At 37.2% G+C, this 24,932-nt stretch overlaps 1 long non-coding RNA gene across 1 annotated transcript; it reads right to left on the bottom strand.

Annotated features, from left to right (window-relative positions):
* Positions 1-22,388: 22,388 nt before the first annotated feature.
* Positions 22,389-22,907, bottom strand: LOC122053567. The gene is made up of 3 exons (XR_006132242.1): positions 22,853-22,907; positions 22,552-22,640; positions 22,389-22,455 (listed from the first exon to the last, which is right to left on the bottom strand). It is a non-coding gene; the product is annotated as an uncharacterized LOC122053567 (long non-coding RNA).
* Positions 22,908-24,932: the final 2,025 nt, after the last annotated feature.

Below are 24,932 nucleotides of genomic sequence, written 5' to 3'. Positions count from 1 at the left end.
TAAGTGATATCATTTCCCAACTTATCGGGCTTATTGATTCATCGAACTAAATCTCACCCATCGATAAATTAAAGAAATAAATATCAAATATATGTGCTTGTTATTATATTAGGATTAAGAGCACACACTTCCATAATAACTGAGGTCTTTGTTTCTTTATAAAGTCAGTATAAAAGAAACGACCTCTAATGGTCCTACTCAATACACTCTAAGTGTACTAGTGTAATTATATAGTTAAGATAAACTAATACCTAATTACACTACGACCTTCCAATGGTTTGTTCCTTTCCATTATGGTCGTGAGCTACTGTTTATAATTTATAAGGTACTGATAACATGATCCTATGTGTGTGACACCACACACCATGTTATCTACAATATAAATTAATTGAACAACTACATTTATCATAAATGTAGTCATTTGACCAATGTGATTCTTATTTCTAGATAAATGTTTATACCGAAAGCTAGGCTTTTAGTATACACTCTAACAATCTCCCACTTATACTAAAAGACTAAGCTGCCATATCTGCTGCCATATCTGCTGCCATACATCTGATTCCCATGCCTTTCAAAAAGCTCTTGCCTTAAGGACCTTAGGTTATCATCTGATGCAATCTAGGCGGCAATAACTTCTCCTCGTTATATAATTACTCGTATTGGGTAGTACTGTTAGTTAGAGCCCTAGAGCCAATCATTTGATGATTGTATGGACTCATGTATATCATATTCTTGTATATATATTAAGGCATTTGGTTTTGGTTATTATGATTATTTGTATTAGTGCCAGATAAAATAAGTATAGTAACGTCCTTGAGTAGAAGGTTCTTACCTATATCAATCGATTGGTTGAATCGATAGTGAGATGATATAGGGAACACTACTCTAAATTATTCCTAGTCGAGTATTAACATTCAGGGACAATGTTAATACAATAAGACTAGCATGTAGGTCAGCTCGATGACTTGATCTCACAAGTCATGGATATAGAGATATCAAGCTGACACATGAGTATGCATTAGAGAATGTATACTGAATGACCCACCATGAGAAAGTATCATGGATCGTTATATGAGTGTCATATACTTTCTCATGTGGCTATTAGTATGACTATTAGTCCTTTGACCTGAAGTCACCATGGATCGTCAAACGTCACCCGTAACAGGGTGGACTATAAAGGCGATTACTGGGTATGTAACAAATTATGCAGAGGGATGTGAGTAATATAGATGAGATCTATCCCTCCCATATGACGGGAGCGACATCAATATTCTTGATAGAGTTAGACCACGAAGTGCATGACCATGCCCAAATGAGTCAACATTAGATGTTGAGCTCATTTGATTGAGTGAGTCTACTTGGAGTTCAAGATTTAGATTGATTAGAGGATGACACGGTCTATGCCTCACATTGATCAATCTAGATGTCTAGGATAGAAGGACAATGTCACATATTTTGTGAGGAGTCACAATTGGTAGTCACAAGGTGATGTCGGATCTCGACATTCTTGTAACTTCGGTAGTAATGATGTGTTGCTAGATACCGCTCATTACTTATGCTCCTAAATGGGTTTAGGGCATTGCCAACGTTACAAGAACCTATAGGGTCACACACTAAGGACAATTAGATGGAATTTTGGTTCATATGATGAACCAAGAGGATTAGATTCATTTGATGAATCATATTGGATTAAGAGTAATCCAAATTGGGCTAATTGAGTTGGACTCTAGTTGATTCATGTATTCAATGAGTCTAATTTAGATTATGACTCATTAAATCAACTTAATTTAATGAATTTGATTCAATGTATTAAGTTGGATTGAATCATATTGTTGGATTAGATCAACCATGAGAGAGATTTGATCAAGTTTGACTTGATTTGAGAGGAAGAGAAAAAGTCATGTTTGACTTGACTTTTTGCCACATCACTAGTGAGTTGACAAGATGTGGACCAATAGGATTGCTCCACATCATCAATGTGTGCCACCTCATGGAGGTTACAAACCTCCATAGCATTTAATGTGGCCGGGCCACATTAAATGAGGAGGTTACACTTGTTGCCATGTCATTTAGTGAGGTGGCAAGATGTGGACCAATAGTGTTGATCCACATCATCCTAGAGTGCCACCTCATCGGAGTTACAACTCTTAATGGTCTCCACATTAATTGGAATTAATGTGGGGGGGGGGGGGGGGGGTTACACCTCCTAGAGTGGCCGGCCACTTGATGGCTAAGGTGTTTTTGAATTTCCTCTCAATTGATTGATTCACTCTTCTTCTCCCTTGGGTGCTCTCTCTTCTCCTTCTCCCATTCCTTGGCCGAACACTCCATTGGTGCTAGCACACCTTGTGTTTTGGTCATCTCCTTCTACTTGTGTCCGTGTGGATACATATAGAGGTTGTCTACTTTGACAACTAGAGATCCGATGACATCTTGGACGAGCGGGATTTGCGAAGGGCACGCTTCAAGGGTAATGATCTTAACTTTAGTGTAGATCTAAGAATAGTACAAGAAAAGGTTTTTCGAAATTTTTGTTTACGAATCTTTGCACGAGATCCATGGCTTTGGGAGACTCGGGGTTTCCGCGACGCGAAAAAGCGGTTTTCGCGGCCCGATGAACTCAACAGTGGTATCAGAGCCACGTGTAAAGACTTGTACGAGTTCGTTTGTATTTTTATGAAAAATATACCTTCTGTGATTTTCTGTAAAAATTGAGTTTTTAGAGTTTTTATGAGTAATTTTACCGTAGAAGCGAAGCACAAGTGTCTCGGTAGTTGTAGGCTTCGGCTACCGGAAAGTTTTCTTTTAAACGGCTTCGTTTTGCCCCAAATCCGTTTGGGACAGCGGGGTCGGGTGCCATTAGATCGCAAAGGAGCAACTCACAATGGTTATATCGTGGGTAGGGGCATTGCCCCTAACCCCGCAAGGGAATTTGCTTCGCGGTTGCACCCGAAATCGCTAAAAATGAACCCGCCGGGAAGATTTTTCCGAAACGGCAATGTCTCGACCCAAATCATTTTGGGATAGTGGGTTTAGGCGCTGTTGGATCGCAAAGGAACCCTCGCGATGGTTAGATCGCAGGTAGGGGCGCTGCCCCTGGCCCCGCAAGGGGATTCGTTCCGCGATTGCGCCCGAAACCGCTAAACGGGTCCGCTGGAAAATTTTTACTCATAAAAATTGTAAAAATTAATTTTAAAATTACAGAAAATTATGAAAAATATATAGTTTTGATTATATATTAAATTTATGATAGTAATGGCCCAAAAACCCAATATGATTGGTTGTGTTGTAGTTCATAATACGGTCTGCGTGCCGTTATGTGTTTGCGCGTGTTGTATGTTTTTATTTATTCGCGACCTGCGCGTCGTGCCTTCTCTTATATTCTTGTTGTAAATTAGATTTAGACTCGAATGTAACTCGAGTTTCAAATTGTAATGTACAAATTGGAGTGGTGGAGGGTCCACACGAGACGGAGTTCCGAGGCGGGCACGAGCAACACAAGTTGGTCAAAGGGAGGAGCTTGGAGAAGCTGTTGACCCTAGGTTGACCATTCGATCTTCTCATTGGCTTGAGAAGATCGTAGTAGGGCCATGACTAAATCACAAATAGATTAATTAGTTAATTGCTTATGTATATTGTAATACCCACTAAGCTTGTAAGATAAATATATGAATGTGGGATTTTGCCTTAGAAAAATAATAGGAAGTGAGTTGAACCAAAAAGAAAATAAAAAGAAATAAAAATAGGGAGAGGTCAAGGATTGAACCTTGAACCTCTTATATTATATTTCATAGAATTAATGGGTAATAACCAGTTGGGATAGGAATAATATGTTGATAGCAAAGGAGGGAAACTTATGATAAAGATGAGAGTAAAAGCTAGCCAAAAGGAAACAAGTAAAGAGCAAGAGAAAGGCAACTTGCCTTCCTCCCTTCCTCTCCCTCTTCCTCTTTGATTTTGCCGAAAATAAAAGAGGTTAATTAAGGGGATTCATTCCCCCTTATTTCACCATGAATGATGAGGATAAATAAACAAATAAAAATAAAAATAAAATAGAAAAAAAGGGCTAAGGGAGAAGGAAAGCAAAAACAAAGTTTGCTACCTCTTCCCCCTTAACATAAAAGGGAGCAAGAAAAGAGAAAACTATTTTTCTCTCATTTTCTCTCATTCATCCTCTCCCTCACCGAGAACACCACAGTCCCCTCTCCTCCATCTTCAGCCCCAAAGCCAAATTTTTCCCTAAGAAAGCCTAAGATACAAGGAGGACTTAGCAAAGGAATCAAGGGAAAGGAACTAGAAGAAGAGGCTACTTCTTCTTCACCATACCTTAGATCCACAAGCGAAAAAGGATGTAAGCTTCCCCTCACCTATGGTACAAGGCTTTTATGCACTTTTTGAATTTTATGAGGATTTTAAAACCTAGAAACAAGTTTGAGAAAATTTGGCCAAGAAGAGCTTCCAAAATCTAATGGTGTTTAAACTAGTCTTCACTACATGATAGATTTTTCTATGCTATGTAAAGGGGTTCTTCTTCATGCTTTTATACCTATATGATGCTTGATCAGAGGAGTACTGAACCCTAGAATTTCATCCAAAAAAAATATTCTTAAGAGACTAGGGAAATTTATTGTTTTACCCAACTAGTACAAGGTTCTCCCTAAGAAATATTAAGGATTATGTATTAGTTTTTCTTCCTTAGAAGATATTTGAAACTAAAAGAAAACCACTCATATGTTTCGGCCAAGAAAGGATTTAGGGTTAGGAAGACCTTTAAATTTAAATAACCATGCTCATGTGATAGAATACAAAGATCTTAAAGGATTTGTATGCTTGAATATTGCTAGAATTTCATGAACTCCTTCTTAGGGTTTTTCGGCCATGATGAGATGGATAGCTTAGAAAAGCTTAAACAAAATTTTAATATGCTCAAGACCTCTGTGCTGTTTATATATGAAAGTTGTCCAATGCCCTCATGCTTAATTAGGGTGTAGAAAAATTAGTGGCATGACATATAACATGTATGACCACAAGGGGTCCTAGCTTATTCATGAACCAATTTGTATATATGTTTCTTAGTAACTTTTGCCATGAAACTTACTTAGGTTTTTCATGCTTTAGGCCACTTAAAAACCTAGCTAAAGAATGGTAGGTTTCGGCCATGAGAAAAAAAAAATAAAAGAGAAAGAGAAAAAGAAACCTAGAAAGCCTAAGACACAATTCATATGTATACTCATTATGCTTGTCTTTATACATGCTATGAAACTTGTATAAATTCTCATGCTTTTAGGCTATTTGAAGCAAGTTTATATTCTGTGAGTTTCGGCCAAGTAGGGTTTAAAAGACCTAGAGGTCTTAGAAATGAAACCAAATGTGTTAAAAGTACTTCTTATGGAAATAGGATAATGTATAGATTTTGTCACATACTTGTATAATTTTTCCATGATCTAAATGGACCATTGTGAGTCTCGGCCATGAAGGTTTAGATGCCCTAGAAACCCTAGGACTTAAATTAAATATGCTCATGTCACTCTACATGAAATATGATAAGTAGAAAGCCAAGGTTCAATTGCTATATGTTGTTTTATGACCTAAAATGATGCTAGGGTATGTTTCGGCCATAACTATTGGATGATGCCTTGTATGAATTTATACATAATGTTAGTCCAAGTTCACATACTTGTATGCTTGTTTGTAGCCCTAATGAGAACTTGTTAAATTTCGGCCATATGAAATTAGGGACTTGAGGAACTTAGAGACTAAGTTAATCATGTTTATAATGCTTCCTATGAAAATGTTATGATGATAATTTAGGTGCCACATGCTTGGATGTTGTGTTTAACCTAAATTGAGCTCTAAAGGGTTTCGGCCACAAGGGTTTAGGAAGCTTAAAACCAAGATAAATATGATACCATGTTTCCTATGATAGGATAATCACAAGATACACCCTTATGCTTAATATGTATGCTTGTGATTTATGACTTATGATATGATATGCATGTTTTTATGATATGATATGCTTTGTGCTTAAAATATGCATGCTTATGTTATGATATGTGGTTAAATTATGCATGCTTTGATGCTATGTTTAGTGCTTAAAATATGCATGCTTTCATGATATGCTATGTGGTTAAATCATGCATGCTTGATGATATGCTTTATGTTTAAGATATACATGTTTTTATGATCTATGCCTAAGTGATGCATATTGTTATGACATGATGTATGCCTAAGTGATGCATACCTTTATGACATGATGTATGCCTAAGTGATGCATACCTTTATGATATGATGTATGCCTAAGTGATGCATACTTTTATGACATGATGTATGCCTAAGTGATGCATACTTTTATGATATGATGTGTGCCTAAGTGATGCATGCTTTTATGATACATGATATGTATGACATGTACTTTACTTTATATGTGAGTGGCTTGTACCAAGGGTGGGCTCCATAAGCGCCCCGGGGACTAAGGACCTCGTTAGGGATGGGCTCCTAAGTGCCCCTAGGACTAAGGGCCTAGTATGTTTGCCTCGTAGGGTTCAAGACTTGCTACCTTGGACCTACAAGGTTGCGCGCAATATGTAAGTGGTACATAGCCGGGATCCCCCTTATGTTGAGATTATTTTCAAGTATATATGTAAAAGAAAATGGTTTTAAAGATCATGAGACATACACATGTTTTTCGGATACATGTTTTCCAAAATCATATTGCATACACCTTATGATTATGCTATGTTTCATGTTATGCTCTTGATTATGATATGCCATGATAAGGTATGATTATGTTATGTTCATGCTATACCTTATAGACATGTTTCGGCCATTGATTTGTTGATGCTTGATATATAGATTTCGGCCATGGATATGATGATGCCTTGATGTACATGTTTCGGCCATAGTATGATGCTTTGATATACATGTTTCGGCCATGCTTTGATATACCATGATACTTGTTTGTTATGCCATGTCTAGCTATGTTTTATGCAATGCACTATGTATATGTTTCGGCCATGGTGATGCTTGATATGCTATGACTAGTTGTGATTATATTATGATGCATGATATGCTTGAATAGAATGCTATGTTATGCCATGATTAGTTGAGATTATGACTTGTTGATGCATTCTTGATTATGTGCTGATTGTTGGTTTTAGTGAGTAGGAAAGGAACTTACTGAGCCATGAGTGCTCATAGCTTACTTTCCTTGTACCACAGATAAAGGAAAAAGCTGGATGAGTTAGAGGAGTAGCAGGAGGGGCAACGAAGATGTGTGTGGCAGTGACTAGGCAACCAAATAAATAAGAACCTGCTTAAAGTTTCTTTAAAGAACTATGCATTGGTATTTTATGACTTGTGATACCTAAACATGTGTGGCTTGACATTATGGTTCCACTGGATTTGATGTTATGATTTTGATGCCATGTGATAGTATAGTTCAAAAGAAATTTAAAAGAAAAGTTTTATTAAAACTATGAAAATTATTTTAAGTCTTCCGCTGTTTTAAAAAGAAAAAATTATACGTAGAGTATCGTAGCCCCGTCCCTTAGGGTAGCAGGGAGGGCGGGCGTTACATATATGATGCATGTTTAATAAGTAATTAATTAATTAGTGTCTTACGATTAGATTAGATCTAAGTCGTGCACATGATGCACCCTTGCGATTAGATTAGATCTAAGTCGTGCACAAGATGCATCCTTTTCGATTAGATTAGATCTTGATCGAACCAACTCTAAATGCCTAACCGTGCCGTGATACCTATCACTACCTCGATCACATGTATTGTTGAATCTGCCAAAGCAGAGCAATACATATGATCTTGGTAGGGTACGGAGGGACAATCTTGGTCCCGCCTATCAAAGCATGGGTGAATACAAACTCAATTAGATTGAGTATTCCTAGTTGCTCGGTTGGATCGAGTCAACTATAGGCATTCTTCCAATGGTTGGAAAAGATAGGTCAAAATCACATCTATATTAACTCTCGGGTGTATTAGCCAAAGCTAACTCGAGTTTTAATATAAATGCGGATTTTATCCTATAAACAAGAGTTGCATAGAGATGTAATTGGTAATCATTACCTACCGATCATACTAAGCCTTGGGCGTATTAGCCAAAGCTAACTCAAGGGTTAGTATGATGTGGATCTTGTCCCACAAGAATTATAGAATTCAGTGGGAGCATCATTTAATTAAAGGCCTAATTAAATGATTTTAAAAGAATATGATATTTATTTCTGCAAATTTTCTGTTGTAGATAACCATGACGTCGAATACGAACTCTTTCTTCTGTCCCTAAGAAGGACAAGCTCAACGGAGCAAATTTCCGGACTAGTACAGAACCCGAGAATAGTTCTCACCGTGAACGAAACGTACGCTCAAGCAACACATTCGAGGCTCCCCGCCACCGCCACGAGCTGATTTGGATGCTTACAAGAAGCATTAAGATGACGATTAGATGTGTCCTGCCTAATGCTCGCAACCATGAACTCGAGCTTGTAAGCAACATGAGTTGATGTGTGCTACGATATGGTTGAACATCTTCGCCAACTATATCAAGGACAAGTAGCATCGAAGAAGAACTTCACAGATACCGAAGATCTTAACAAGAAGAGAAATAAGATTTCTACTTCAGGTATAAATGTTATAGAAGTCAACCTCTCTATTTCTTCGTCATGGGTATTAGATACCGGATGTGCTTCGTACATTTGTACTAATGTACAAGCACTGAGAAATAGCAGAGCATTGTCAAAGGGCGAGATAGACCTATGAGTAGGCAATGGAGCACGGGTTGCTGCTGTTGCTGTAGGGACTTATTTTCTATCTCTGCCCTCTAGAGTTAGATGATTGTCTGCATTGACTAAGAACATTATATCAGTTTCTTGTTTGGACAAGAAAGGATTTTCGTTTATAATAAAGAACAAATGTTGTTCCGTCTATTTAAACGAAATGTTCTATTGTAGTGCACCTCTGATGAACGGACTCTACATTCTAGACCTTGAGAGCCCTATCTATAACGTTAGTACCAAGAGATTCAAATCGAACGATATGAACCACACCTATCTCTGGCACTGTCGCTTAGGTCATATAAATGACAAGCACTTATCCCAGCTCCATAAGGATGGTTTGCTGGACTCATTTGATTTTGAATCATATGAGATATGCGAGTCATGCCTACGAGGCAAGATGACCAAGACTCCTTTAGTGCGAGAGAGCGATCGATTTGTTAGGACTCATACATAGTGATGTATGTCTTTCAATGTCGCCGCTAGAGGCGGTTATAGGTACTTCATCACATTTATTGATCAGTAGATACGGTTATGTGTACTTGATGACATATAAGTCTGAATCTTTGAAAAGTTCAAAGAATTCAAGAATGAAGCATGAAACCAACTTATTAAGATACTCGATCAGATCGAGGTGGTGAATACTTAAGCCATGAGTTTCGTGACTACTTAGCTGAGTGTGAGATTCTATCCCAACTCACGCCTCCTGGAACACCACAGTGGAATGGTGTATCCGAAAGGAGGAATCGTACTCTTTTAGATATGGTACGATCTATGATGAGTCACACAGATCTTCCGACAAATCTATGGGGATATGCTCTAGACACGGCAGCTTTCATTCTCAACCGAGTACCATCCAAGGCCGTGATAAAGACACCATATAGGATATGGACCGAGAGCCCAGTGTCTTTCATGAGGATTTGGGGTTGTGAGGATTACGCTCGACGCCAAGTCTCGCATAAATTAGGACCCAACCGACAAGCTACTTCATTGATATCCCAAGGAAACTAAGGGATATTACTTCTACATTCCCAATCAGCACAAGGTAGTTGTGGCAAAGACTGGGGTCTTTCTAGAAAGGGATTTTGTTTCTAGAAAGACTAGTGGGAGCGTGTTCGATCTTAAAGAAGTTCAAGATGTGAACAATAGCACTGATGCCTCGATGGAAATTGAACTGGAACCACAAAGTGTTGTGGATGATGTTGTTCCACAAGGAGTTGAGGAACAACAACCAGCCAAGTAGACATACCTCTTCGCAGTCCGATAGGGTGCGGCCCGAGAGATACTCATTTCTCTTGTCTGACCATGATGACATTGTGCTCATAGAGGATGAGCCTACCACCCATCGAAGTCGTGATGAGACCAGATTCGAGAAATGGCTAGAACCATGAGATCCGAAATGGAATCCATGTACATCAACCAAGTATGGACTTTGGTTGATCCACCAAGGGTAAAACCCATTGGGTGTAAGTGGGTTTAAGAGAAAGACCGACATGGATGGACTTATCTATAAGGGTCGCTAAAGGTTTCAAGCATTCATGGTATTGACTATGATGAAACCTTTTCTCCAGAGCGATGTTTAAGTCCATTCGGATCATGCTTGCGTACCTACCATGACTATCGATATGGCGATGGATGTCAAAATCACGCTTCGAATGGAAACCTACTCGAGGATGTGTACATGACACAACCTAAGGGTTTTGTAGATTCACAGATACTAGTAGAGCATTATAGGTCCATTTATGGACTAAAGCAAGCTTCTGAGAGCTGAATCTTTGATTCGATGATGCGATCAAAGTTTGGTTTCATCAAGAATGAAGATGAGCCTTGTATCTACAAGAAGGTTATAGGAACATAGTTGTCTTCCTCATATTGTATGTGGATGACATATCATTGGGAAGGGCATCCCTATGCTTCAGACCTGCTAGGGAGTTGCTTCTCAACGAAGGACTTAGGTGAGGCATCCCGCTTCTAGGGATCAGATCTATAGAGATAGATCTAAGAGATTGCTTGGCCTAAGTCATAGTACATACATTGACAAGGTACTTTGTTTTGCCATGCAGAAAGGATTTCCGCCGATGTCACATGGCGTGAGTCTTCAAGACTCAAGGTCCTTATTCTAGAGAGGAGAGAGACCGCATGGATCAAATCCTTATGCCTCAGCCATAGGATCGATCATGTACGCCATGCTATGTACTCGACCGATGTCTCGTATGCTTTGAGCATGACGAGTCGATACCATTCAGATCCGTGAAAGTCATGGATAGCGGTCAAGAATATTCTTAAGTACTAAGAAGGACTAAAGAATATTTCTTGATATATGGAGGCAATGATGAGCTAATCAGAAGGGTTACGGTGATGCCACCCCGCACCGATCGTGATGATTATCGATCGCAATGTGGTTCGTGGTTTTGCTTAAATGGTGGTGCCGTGAGCTGAAAGAGTTCAAGGACATAGATGTCGATTCTACAACAGAGGCCGAGTATATTGCTGCATCAGAGGCAGCAAAGGAGGCAGTTTGGATCCGCAAGTTCATCACTGAACTTGAACTTGGGGTGGTTCATAGCATCGCTGACCCAGTTGAGCTCTATTGTGACAACAATGGAGCTATAGCACAGGCGAAGGAACCTCGCTCACACCAGCGGACCAAGCACATACTACGGCGCTTCCATCTCATTCGAGAGATTATCGATAGAGGAGATGTGAAGATTTGTAGAGTACCTACAGAGGCTAACATCGCAGATCCCTTGACCAAGGCTTTGGCACAGAGAAAGCATGATGGTCACACTAGGTCATTAGGCCTTAGAGCCTATACTGATTGGCACTGGTGCTACTGGGAGATTGTTAGTTAGAGCCCTAGAGCCAATCATTTGATAATTGTATGGACTCATGTATATCATATTCTTGTATATATATTAAGGCATTTGGTTTTGGTTATTATGCTTATTTGTATTAGTGCCAGATAAAATAAGTATAGTAACATCCTTGAGTAGAAGGTTCTTACCTATATCAATCGATTGGTTGAATCGATAGTGAGATGATATAGGGAACACTACTCTAAATCATTCCTAGTCGAGTATTAACATTCAGGGACAATGTTAATACAATAAGACTAGCATATAGGTCAGCTCGATGACTTGATCTCACAAGTCATGGATATAGAGATATCAAGCTAACACATGGGTATGCATTAGAGAATGTATACTGAATGACCCGCCATGAGAAAGTATCATGGATCGTTATATGAGTGTAATATACTTTCTCATGTGGCTATTAGTATGACTATTAGTTCTTTGACCTGAAGTCACCATGGATCCCTACATAAGGAGTTATGTACTTTGGTTTCGTCAAACGTCACCCGTAACAGGGTGGACTATAAAGGCGATTACTGGGTATGTAACAAATTATGCAGAGGGATGTGAGTGATGTAGATGGGATCTATCTCTCCCATATGACGGGAGCAACATCAATATTCTTGATAGAGTTAGACCACGAAGTGCATGGCCATGCCCAAATGAGTCAACATTAGATGTTGAGCTCATTTGATTGAGTGAGTCTACTTGGAGTTCAAGATTTAGATTGATTAGAGGATGACACGGTCTATGCCTCACATTGATCAATCTAGATGTCTAGGATAGAAGGACAACGTCACATATTTTGTGAGGAGTCACAATTGGTAGTCACAAGGTGATGTCGGATCTCGACATTCTTGTAACTTGGATAGTAATGATGTGTTGCTAGAGACCGCTCATTACTTATGCTCCTAAATGGGTTTAGGGCATTGCCAACATTACAAGAACCTATAGGGTCACACACTAAGGACAATTAGATGGAGTTTTGGTTCATATGATGAACCAAGAGGATTAGATTCATTTGATGAATCATATTGGATTAAGAGTAATCCAAATTGGGCTAATTGAGTTGGACTCAAGTTGATTCATGTATTCAATGAGTCTAATTTAGATTATGACTCATTAAATCAACTTAATTTAATGAATTAGATTCAATGTATTAAGTTGGCTTGAATCATATGGTTGGATTAGATCAACCATGAGAGAGATTTGATCAAGTTTGACTTGATTTGAGAGGAAGAGAAAAAGTCATGTTTGACTTGAATTTTTGCCACATCACTAGTGAGTTGACAAGATGTGGACCAATAGGATTGCTCCACATCATCAATGTGTGCCACCTCATGGAGGTTACAAACCTCCATAGCATTTAATGTGGCCGGCCCACATTAAATGAGGAGGTTACACTTGTTGCCATGTCATTTAGTGAGGTGGCAAGATGTGGACCAATAGTGTTGATCCACATCATCCTAGAGTGCCACCTCATGGGAGTTACAACTCTTAATGGTCTCCACATTAATTGGAATTAATGTGGGGGGGGGGGGTTACACCTCCTAGAGTGGCCGGCCACTTGATGGCTAAGGTGTTTTTGAATTTCCTCTCAATTGATTGATTCACTCTTCTTCTCCCTTGGGTGCTCTCTCTTCTCCTTCTCCCATTCCTTGGCCGAACACTCCATTGGTGCTAGCACACCTTGTGTTTTGGTCATCTCCTTCTACTTGTGTCCGTGTGGATACATATAGAGGTTGTCTACTTTGACAACTAGAGATCCGGCGACATCTTGGACGAGCGGGATTTGCGAAGGGCACGCTTCACGGGTAATGATCTTAACTTTAGTGTAGATCTAAAGTTTTTACAAACTCGTACAAGAAAAGGTTTTTCGAAATTTTTGTTTACGAATCTTTGCACGAGATCCATGGCTTTGGGTAACTCGGGGTTTTCGCGACGTGAAAAAGTGGTTTTCGCGGCCCGATGAACCCAACAAGTACTTGCACTCTATTGTGTTTACTTGCCTTATAGACTCATGGTTTCTTCGAGTTTATTACTGCACCATTATTATTACAATAAATTGTAATAATATTTGGACAAACTAGAAATCATATCTAAGTCTATCTTGAGGTAATTAAGTCATTCAGCTTTTATGGCTACCTCAAAGGCTTGCCATATACTCAGCTTCTATGGTGGAGTCCAGAAAAACACCTATGCTTATCACTCTTCCATAGTTATGACTTTTCCTCCTAAAGTAAACACAAAACCCCGAGGTCGACTTATTATTGTCCCTATCCGATTGGAAGTCAAAATCCGTGTAACCTACAGGGACCAAATTAACTGCCTTGTAAGCTAGCATATAATCTCTAGCGCCTCTAAGGTACTTTAATATATGCTTTACTGTAGTCTAATGTCCTTGTCTAGGGTTACTTTGATATCTGCTAACTATGCCCTTGGCAAAACAAATTTCTGATCTCGTGCATAGCATACATTAGGTTGTCTAACTGCCGAAGCATAAAGAACTGCCTACATGTCCTCAATCTCCTTTGATGTCATCGGAGACATCTCTTTAGATAAAGACACTCCATGTTTAAAGGTGAGAAACCTTTCTAGGAGTTTTGCAAGCTTAAAACGAGCAAGGATTTTTCCGATGTATCAAGCTTGGGATAAGTAAAATATATTTTTTTTCTTGCGATCCTTTGATCTCAAAAATATATACATTCTCCCAAGTCCTTTATATCGAATTATTTGGACTACCATACCCTTACTTCTGACAACATTTTGATATTGTTTCCAACTACCAAAAATGTTATCTACGTACAGTACAAGAAATACCACCACGTTTCCATCACACCTTTTGTATACACAAGACTTATCCGTTTACTCAATAAATCCATAGATCTGGATTACTTTGATTAACTGGATGTTCCAAGACCTTAAAGCTTTGCATCAGTCCATAGACTGATTGAGCTTGCACACAAGATGCTCTTAGCCCTTTGCAATGAACCCTTCTGGTTGCTTTATATGGATACTCTCTTCAAGACTTCCATTAAGGAATGTTGTCTTGACATCCACTTACCAAATAGATAAAAGAATCCAAATAGACTTAAGCATGTCTACCAGTGAAAAAGTTTCCTTTTTCATCTAGCCTTGCTTTGAAAGTTTCTACCTTCCTGTCTATCCCTCTTTTCCTATTATAGACCCTTTTATACCCAAAGGCTTTTACACTATTTGGTGGTTCTACAAGCTTCCAGATTTTATTAGAATACATATATTCTAATTCTGTTATTCATTACTCTTTGCCAAGATATTGCATCTTTATCTTGGAGTGCTTCGTCATATGTCCGGAGATCAGGTTCATGTCCTCCAGGGATCGAGTCCAAAAACTCTCCCAAAACATGAATCTTTTAAGGTTGCCAAACAACCCTCCCACTACGACAAGGCACTTTCTGCAATTGTGTATCATTTGTGATACGTGTTATAGTTTCCTTATGGTATCTCATCTTGTACAATTGGTACTAGATTAGACATGTCTTTTATTATTTCTTTAAGAACAAATTTTCTTATGGGCACATGGTTTATAGTCCTTTTCTAAAAATCGATCATTGATGCTAACAATGACCTTCTAATTTTTAAGACTATTAACCTACTTTCATTTCTCTAGGATAACCCACAAACAAGTGAATTCCTGTCCAACTTATCATTATCTCTCTTCGGCATATGTGCTGGACTACCTGAATCCGAATATGCTTCAAAATAGGCTTATGGCTATTTAGAAATTCTATATGAGTAGAGAGTTCTGACTTTAGAAGATACTATATTCACTTCCGTTTCCAGAGTATATCCTTAAAATGAATTTGGTAATTTTTAAATAACTCATCATCAATCTATTTATTTCCATAAGAGTCCTATACCTTCCATTTTCTACACCATTCTGTTGGGGTGTACCAGGTGCAGTTAGTTGGGATTGAATCCCTACTTCTGATAAGTGACTCCTATATTCTCCCAAGAAGTACTTGCCACTACGATCTCACCGTAGTGTCTTGATACTTTTACTTTGACGTTTCTCCACATCAGCCTTGTACTCTTTGAACTAATCAAAGAACTTAGACTTGCGGCGCATCAAGTAAATGTATCCGTATCTCAAATATTTATCTATAAAATAGATGAAATATTTGAAACAACCTCTTGCCTGGATAGTCATAGGATCACACAAATCAGAATGAACCAATTCCAACATATCTTTTGGCTATATACCCTTTAGACTTAAAGGCTTCTTGGTTATATTTCCTTCTAAGTAAGACTTGCAGGTTGGAAAGATTTCCTCTACTAATGAACCCAAAAGTTCATCAGCTACCAATGAAACCTACTCAAGTTAATATAACCTAGCCTCAGATGCCAAAGATATAATTGATTCATTTCTGAAGGTTACTTTCTCTTAAAGTTAGAAGATGTGTTACTAATTTCTATTTGTTGCATCGTGAGAGTTATTGGATTTATAAATTGCCAACCAACGTACCAAAACAGATAACTTCCCTCTTTTTCTTAATAACAACTTTGTTATTAAAAGAGGTAGAATATCAAGTTCTTTGAATAGTTTAGAAACTGAAAACTAGTTTTTTTCTAAACTTAGTACATAAAGACAATTACTCAAAAATCCATGTTTTATTCTTATCAAAGGATAAACATCTCCCACTGCAACAGCTGGCACTTTTACAGCAGTGCTCATGTGGATGGTGTTTTTATTTTCATTTAGTTGTCGGTTTCCTGGAACCCCTGCAATAAATTGCATACATGATTAATGACATCTGTATCTACACTCCAGGTTCTGGTAGATAACACCACTAAACATGTTTCAACTAATGAATTAAATACACCTATATTGTTCTTAGTTCTAAGAAGACAGTCTACCTTAATGTCCAAGTCCTATTTCCAATCATTACAATTGGGACTACTAAGTCTTTTCTATAGTATGACTACTAGGGGATTGACAAACATTTTAAATCCTAAGAATCCCAAAAATATTTTGTCAAGATCAACTCCATAAAAATCCCCATGAATTTTGTATGCCACGATAGTGTGGACGTATACAAAATCGAAGAGGAGATTTTATTCATTAATTTTATTATCTCGTCAACTTTACTTTATGACGAATAAAATTAATAGTTGATCTGTCTTTGATCAAATATTTGGTCAAAACTTTTTGAATTTAAAATAACATTGATTCCTCAAACAATATTATTTAAATTCACCAACACCTCAAACACCGTGAATTTTGCATGCCACGTTAGTGTGGACGTATACAAATTCAACATTTGTAAAAGGAGGGTTCTAACCCATTAATTTTATTATCTTGTCAACCTAACTTTTTGACAAATAAAATTAATAGTTGGTATCATTTGGTCACACAAATAATAGCAGTGACTCCGATGGGGAGGATACTATTAGATGTGTCTAAGTGTATACCATTACTTGACACTAAGTCCATTAATAAGATTATGCCCCTTCCGTAAGGGAAGATCACACGCTCTTAATTAACTTCCTATAGTCATCAAAAAATGGAAGTTTGTTCTAGTGATCCACAAACAAGCTCATCCGTTATGGAGGAAGGCACTCAGAGCCAACGCGCAAGCTTGATTGCATCACTCACAAACCAGTAATGGAGACCATGGGATTTACTTAAAAATCCCTCTCCCACTTAGTTATTTAAAGTGAGGAATTTTGACTATGTTAGCCTACCTAACATGCATACTAACAAGAACACACAACACAGCATAAAAAGCAATAAATAGAAAAACTAATTTTCAACTATTATGGCTTTTATCTATTGCTGTCCTCCGTGTGTCACCAACCCTAGCTGCTGCCATCTTTGGCTACCGCCACCGGGTCTAGTTGTCGAATCCATCTTGTTCCTCGTTCCGCTGCGCCTCTGGTCCTCAAAAGGTTCCACGCCTTGCAAGATTCGATCCGCGACATAAATAGAATTTTACATTTTTCGATCCTATATTCCTCGAAGGAATGTACATGTAAACTAGATCGAACATAAAATAAAATTTACATCCATCGATCCTATATTCCATAAAAGGAATGTACATGTAACTAGATCAAAAAAAAATAAAATCCTAATAAAACTAAATACAGCTCCTGTTGTATTTTATAATACAATAATGCACACACATATAAATGCCCTTGACATGTCCAAGGGTCCAATCACACACATAATAACTAAAAGTCATAATAGTTGGAGCCTGCAACCAAAGAGTTAGCACATCCTACTATTATCCTGCCTAAATTATGTATGACATGTGCATAATTATCCTAAATACCAAATACACAGAGGCAAAACCCTAGCTCTGATACCAATTGTTGGTTGCTACTCGAAAAATCTAGAGGTTCTACTGTACAAAAATTTTGTACAAAGGTCTGAACCTTTTCCTAACTACCATGTGTTCTTTTAAATTAAATTTTGAATCGCCTGCAGAACTTAACACGTTTGATTCAAAACTTAATTTATTTGTTCCTTTAGGTTTTGACTTGGATCTCCTGCAGAACTTAACACGTTCGACCCAAATCACCTTAAGTTATTAATTCCATTAAATATTAATTTCCATAATTGGTTCCCAGTATTGACGTGGCGAGGCACATGGCCTTCTTGGATATGGGAGCAACCACCACCGACTAGACAAAACCTTTTATGGAAAGCTAATATTTAATTTCCTAAAATAACTTTAGGTTAACCGAAAGGAACAATCAAATCACAAGGAAATAATAAAATAAAAGAACACAACATCGAAAAACATATTCGAAATACTAAATCGTATGCCTCTTGTATTTGGTATTATTTCCATAAATAACTAGTATGATGCGGAAAAGGAAAAACTACTAATTATACCTTCTAGAAAGACCTCTTGATCTTCTACCGTATTCCTCTTCTAACCTCGGACGTTGTGTGGGCAACGATCTTCCGAGATGAGAAACCACCAACCACCTTCTTCCCCTCCTAGCTAGGTTCGGCCACAACAAGGAAGGTTCACCAAGGAAGCAGAAAACCACCAACCAAGCTCCAAGGGATGAAGACTATCTCTCCTTCTTCTTCTTCTTCTACAAGTGGTATTAGACCACCACAAGAACTCCAAGAGGGATGAAGTATTCGGCCACCACAAGAGGAAGAGAGGGAGAGGATGATGGCCGGCCACAACACCAAGGAAAAGAGGGAGAGAAATAATAGAGGTTGTTTTCCACGAAGCCTTCTCTACCCCCTCTTTTATAATCCTTGGTCTTGACAAATAAGGAAAATTTAATAAAACTTTCCTTAATACTTTTGCCACTTGAAAAAGAAAATTTATTTTAATTAAAACAATTTTTCTTTTCAATTTGTAATGGCCGACCACCACATAAATTCTCCAAGCAAATAAAATTTCAAACACAAATTAAAACTTCCTTATTTGCTTCCGGAAATTTTATAAAAAATTTCTCCAATAATTTCTCCCTTCATGATTGGTTAATAAAAAAGAAAATTTTATAAATTAAAATCTTTCTTTTAAACATGTGGATAATAAGAAAGTTATCTCTAAAAATTAAAATATCTTTTAATCTACAAATAAGGAAAGATATCAAATCTTTTCTTAATCTCTTGTAGAAAATTATAAAAGAGATTATTTAATTTTTAAACTTTCTTTTAAATCATGAACATGGTTAAAAAAGGAAAGTTTTCTTAAAATTTAAAATCCACCTTTTAATCAACAAATAAGGAAAGATTTTAAATTTTAAACTCTCTTTTAAACATGTAGATGATTTACAAATAAGAAAAGTTTTTACAAAAAATTAAAACCATCCTTTTAATCTACAAATAAGGAAAGAGATTAATCTCTTCTCTTAATCTTTTGTAGAAAGCTATAAAAGGAAATTTTAAATTTTTAAACTCCCTTTTTTAAAACTTTGATATCCACATAAGAAATAATTTTAATAATAAAAAATCCTTTTATTTTAATTTGGGCCGGCCACACCAAGCTTGAACCCAAGCTAGGGCTGGCCACCTTGTAGCTCCCATGAACCAAACTTTGGCCAGCCCTAGCTTGGTCTCCAAGCTAGCTTGGCCTGCCCCTATGGGATGGGTAAGAAGGTGGGTATAGGTGGGTATAGTACTCTATAATTAAGAGGCTACGATAGGGACCGAGAGGAGGAATTGGTTTTGGTCTCCCGATAAAATTAAGCATCCCGTGTTCGCCCCGAACACACAACTTAATTTTATCACACTACAACAAAAACTGCAAATGACAACGGATATTATCCGTTGTCGTATGGTCAAAAAACCGTTGTAACTGAGGGTGTTGTAGAATGTATTACCCTACGACAACGGTTTTGAATCCGTTGTCTTTGTAGACATTTGACAATGGTTTTTATCCGTTGTTGTTTATATGCTCAAAATTTGTTTACGAAGGATACGACAATGTTTTAAAACCGTTGTGGTAGATAATTTAACAATAGAAATAAACTGTTGTGGTAGACTCTTTTTACAACAGATTAATTTTAAAACCGTTGTGGTAGATAATTTTAATATGTTTTACCACAGATAAAACCGTTGTCTTTTATCACTTTTTATAAAAAAAAAATCCGTTGTGGTTACGTACTTTTTCTAATATTTCTAACTGTTGTCTTTAATATTCATGTTGTAACATGATAATAACAAACAACCAATCTTTATTTAATATAAACAAACCACCAATACAAAACTAAATATTTACTACATTCAATCCATGAAAATGTTATCTTCAAATTTCAAAAATTAACTACATAAGAAAATTAACAAACAACCAAGCTTTAAGCTTCTGCTTCTATTTCAAGGGGGTCTCTTTATGATCCAAAATTCTCTTCTTCTTCTCTTTAATGAATTGCAGGAACTTCTTGTAGTCCATTTGATACTATACAAGAACAACTTGAAACCTGCATATCCATGAAATGATGTAAGGAAGTGCATCTCACAAAGAGAAAAAATTAATGTTAACTCTTCTAGGATATCATGAGTCAAAACACCAGGGATTCAGTGCATCATAAAGCATAATCTTAGTATTTCTCAAATGTAACTACCCTAGAGTGCTCAATTTTGCTACCATCTATGTTATACGTCATGTATAAGTGAGAAACATTTCTAGACAATCATATTGCTAATATTGAAATTTCAGGCAGATACTACTATATCAATTTTTAGCTATAACCACGATAATGACTTTTTGACAACTACCCTAAGATTATAGTTGGCAAAATAATAGATCCCTGAAGTAAATACCCAGCATTGGAAACAGTAAATTATGTAAATTTTTCATCTATAAACTAACTTTTGGAAATATAGTGAAGAATCAAACAGATATATATGTGTTTGAGAGGTATTGAATACTAAAAGATTCATTAGAAAGAAAATTACACACGAAGGAAGAAATATAGGGTCAAATTTTTACCTTATGCAGATATGAGAAGGCACACTTGAACAAACAGCCAATTCACTTCTTGGAACAGATCAATAAGAATCTCTGTCACACAGATACAAAACATGCTTAGAACCTGTAGACTTTTAACATTATCAAGTGCAAACTAAATGGCTGAAGAAAAGGCATGTAAATGTAACAGAATCCAACAAATTTGCAAGTATATTTAAAGGAAAGAACTGTTATGTATCTGCAAATAAAAATTTGAAAGAACTTCCAGAGTCAAATATAGAGCAGAATAAGACTAAGGCACCTAGCTATTATAATAGTGGATCTCCCCAACATGAGAATATCCAGAGCCTCTTGAACAACCTTTTCGGCCTCAAAATCAAGTCCACTTGTGACCTCATCCAGTAGAAGAATAGAAGGATTTGAAAGCACAACACGAGCTATTGAGATTTTTATTTTCTATTCTTCAGTCAATGATAAACCAGTCCTACCAACCTATATTGCATCATGTTCAATAAGTGTAATGCAAAATAGAATATCAAATGAGACTCAACCCAAAATTAAACATGATTAAAAGACAAGCTCAAAATTAAACATGTGCAAGATCAACCTGAGTTTCGTATCCCATTTCAAGAGAAGTTATGAAATCATGTGCATGAATTGTTTTAGCAGCTTCTTCAATCTGATCAGATGTAGCAGATCTTCCATAAGCTATATTATCCTTGATGCTCAAACTTAACAAAGTTGGTTCCTGGGTAACTAGTCCAATTTGGCTTCTCAACCATTCCAACTTCAGATGTTTTATATCTCCCCATCCAATAGAACTTCACCTACATCAAGAAATCAAGACGAAACTGTCAAGCATCAATGAAACATACATTAGTGTATGATAGGAAAACATAGTCAAAGAAGACAAACCTAAGGTAAGATCATAGAAACGCTCCATAAGAGAAATTATACTACTTTTTCTAGAATCATTCCTACCAACAAGGGCCATAGTTTTTCTAGCAGGTACATTTTGGTAAAAGCCACTCAGTATGAGAATTTCTGGACGTGAAAGATAGCTGAAGTAAACATTCCTGAACTCAATATTTCCTTGAATTGTAGCTAAGGTACTTCCATCCTGATTAAGAGAAGAATTTGAACAGCTTATCATCTCAAAAAGTTTGTAAGCAGCAATTCTCCCTTGCTCAAATGAATAGAAATTGATAGCCGCTTGATTAAGTCCACTGAAAATGACAGACTTAATGAGAACAAAAGATATCCTAGAGAGAAAATGAAAAGATATACTAGAGATGAATGTAGGTTTCATAACAAAGTTTACTTACAGGCTACTCAAAATTACAACAAACAAAGTTGTAATAATTTCTCCACCATTAGCCTTTCCATTCGAAATCAGGAACCTCCCAACCCAAAGTTGTAAAGCACAAGAACATATAGTAAGACCATATGTGAAGTCAAGACCAAGGCCTTGCACTAGACTAATCAGTATTCCATACCTTAGTGTAGCTTGAAGTGAGGTTGCATAAGAATACTTAGCAAGAGTATCATTTGTAAAGGCATACAATGTTCTAATGTATGAAATCGTCTGCAAAATCAAAAAGTGTGTAAAAAGAACCAAATTGTACGACCGAACTACAAAATAGAGATCATTGTTCACCATTGAAATTATATTGCTATAAATAGGACAAAGCACTGTCAGATTGATAATTTTGAAGATAAATCAACAAACTTTTTCAAATCAGTTTAGGTTTTATCATCATAGTTAAAAGGTCTAAGGTTGGGTATAAATATTTTTACATGTTCAATTGCACTAGTAGCAGTATCTCCATTTTCAAGGCCTAGTGCTAGAGAATACCTATCAATATGACATCAGTTAAAGGACTTCATCAAATGGGATCCTAGAAAATAGTTGATAATTTAATTAAAATATCTTCTTCCAATGAAATGAAATTGTAGAATGATTTTTCACCATAAACAGACCTCACTACCTTCTCCAGAATTTGACTTCCCTCCTAATAGGTCCATTGCAATTGCAATTGCAATTGCTTCATGTGTTTCCCTTGAAATATCTCTGAGAGGCATTCCACCAGTGGAGAAATGCTAAGCAATGGATGATGCAGATTCAACTTGTCCAAGTGGTATATGCTCTCTATCACCCTTTGTCACCCTTAAGCTCAAGAAGATCACGGAGAACCTAAGAAAGTGAAGTCATTGTCACTGACACACACACAAAGAGTTGATCGGCAAACTTTATAAAGCTTCAAATATGCCATGCTTTTATAAACGCAGTTTTAATTCTGAACAATAGATATATATAGGTTTTCTATGTAGTATGAACCATTGTGTTTGGAAGGCATAGATTAGTATACTACTCAATGCACACATCAAGTCTAGTCTAGAAACAATACTAGAACTAGAAGATAAACCATGGATACAACTATTTAATTAACACCAATCACAATTAATCCACCTATAATACCAATATATGATATTAAGATAACAAGTCTTATTTTGGCATGTACACCTGAATATTTGATCTTATTTCATGAAACAACGAATGTAGTATGGCATGCAGTGCATAGGTGTATGCTCTAATTTTCAATGCAGATTTATGCATTTTCGCTCTTTTCCAACCAAAATCAAGTCTAATAGCATTAAGTACAACCACTAAAAAGCCTATTTTATTACCATCAAACATGTTCATGCTGCTCGCTAATGTCAACTAAAGCAAAGAATTCACAACCATATGCAAAGCGAGAAAAAAGAAATATAGATTAACTTAATACCTGTAATACGAACAAGTGTTTCCCTCCCAGACAAATCTGTAACATGCTGCAAGCCCAAAACAGGTGAAAAAAAAATCAAAGCTTTAATTCCCCTTCTAAACCAACAATCAGAAAGTGGACTTGTTTGACTCATAATGAAGAAGAAAAAATGTGGGCAACACCGAACACTTGCTCCTCCTCCTGTACAGTTGGCCCAAGCATCACATTCTCCTCCTTGGGCTCCCTAGTCTTCTTTCTTCCCGACTACAAAACCAACAGGCAATAAGCAAAAAGAGAGAGACGAGAGAGCAGTAACAACGAAGAGGAAGACGGCGACGACAAGAGGCGGATCGAGCTTCGGCGATGGCGACAATGAGAGGAAGACGGTGACGGCGACGGCGAGAGGCGGATCGAACTTCGGCTGCGACAGGTCGAAGGGAGGATCCCATGGCTTGGGGTCGTGCTTCAGACGGTTGTCGCAATGGCAGAGGAGGAAGTTGACTAGGGTTTTGAGGCACTTGCAGATCTCGCGCAAGTGCTCCATTTGGTGTCATGGCGTGAAGAGATAGTCGAGGAGAGGAAAGAAAAATGGCTTAGGGTTCGGGAATGCTAAGGGGAAAACACGGCGCGAAAAGATTTTTGCAGAGAGGGAAAGCAAAACTGCGAGGGGAAATGACGAAACAAATAAAGTCAAAGACAACGGTTTTATTAAAACTGTTGTTGTAGCCTATAAAAAAGCGCTTAAAGACAACGGTTTTAGAAAACCGTTGTAAAAAGTGTTGTTAATTCAAAAAGAAATTGTTCAATGACAACAGTTTTCCCAAAACCGTTGTCTTTTATATTTAATGGGGAGTTCAAAGACAACGGTTTTGGCAAAAACCGTTGTCTTTGAGCAAATACGCAACGCTTTCTCTTAAAACCGTTGTCGTAGGGGTGTTGTCTTTTAACATTTTTGTTGTAGTGTCAATAATAATTCACTCTACTAGAGAACTATTATTGAACTACTGCACCAATCCCAAATTACATTTTTGGGCTCCTTCTTATTATGAGTGTGTTAATCTCCCTGTGTTTAAGATAACAAATGTCCACTAATTAAGTAAGTTACTGACAAC

The sequence above is a fragment of the Zingiber officinale genome, chromosome 3A, assembly GCF_018446385.1.
Source record: "Zingiber officinale cultivar Zhangliang chromosome 3A, Zo_v1.1, whole genome shotgun sequence".
Taxonomy (NCBI): domain Eukaryota; kingdom Viridiplantae; phylum Streptophyta; class Magnoliopsida; order Zingiberales; family Zingiberaceae; genus Zingiber; species Zingiber officinale.
Note: the sequence above shows the minus strand (reverse complement) of the source record. Positions and strands in the feature narration are given on the sequence as shown.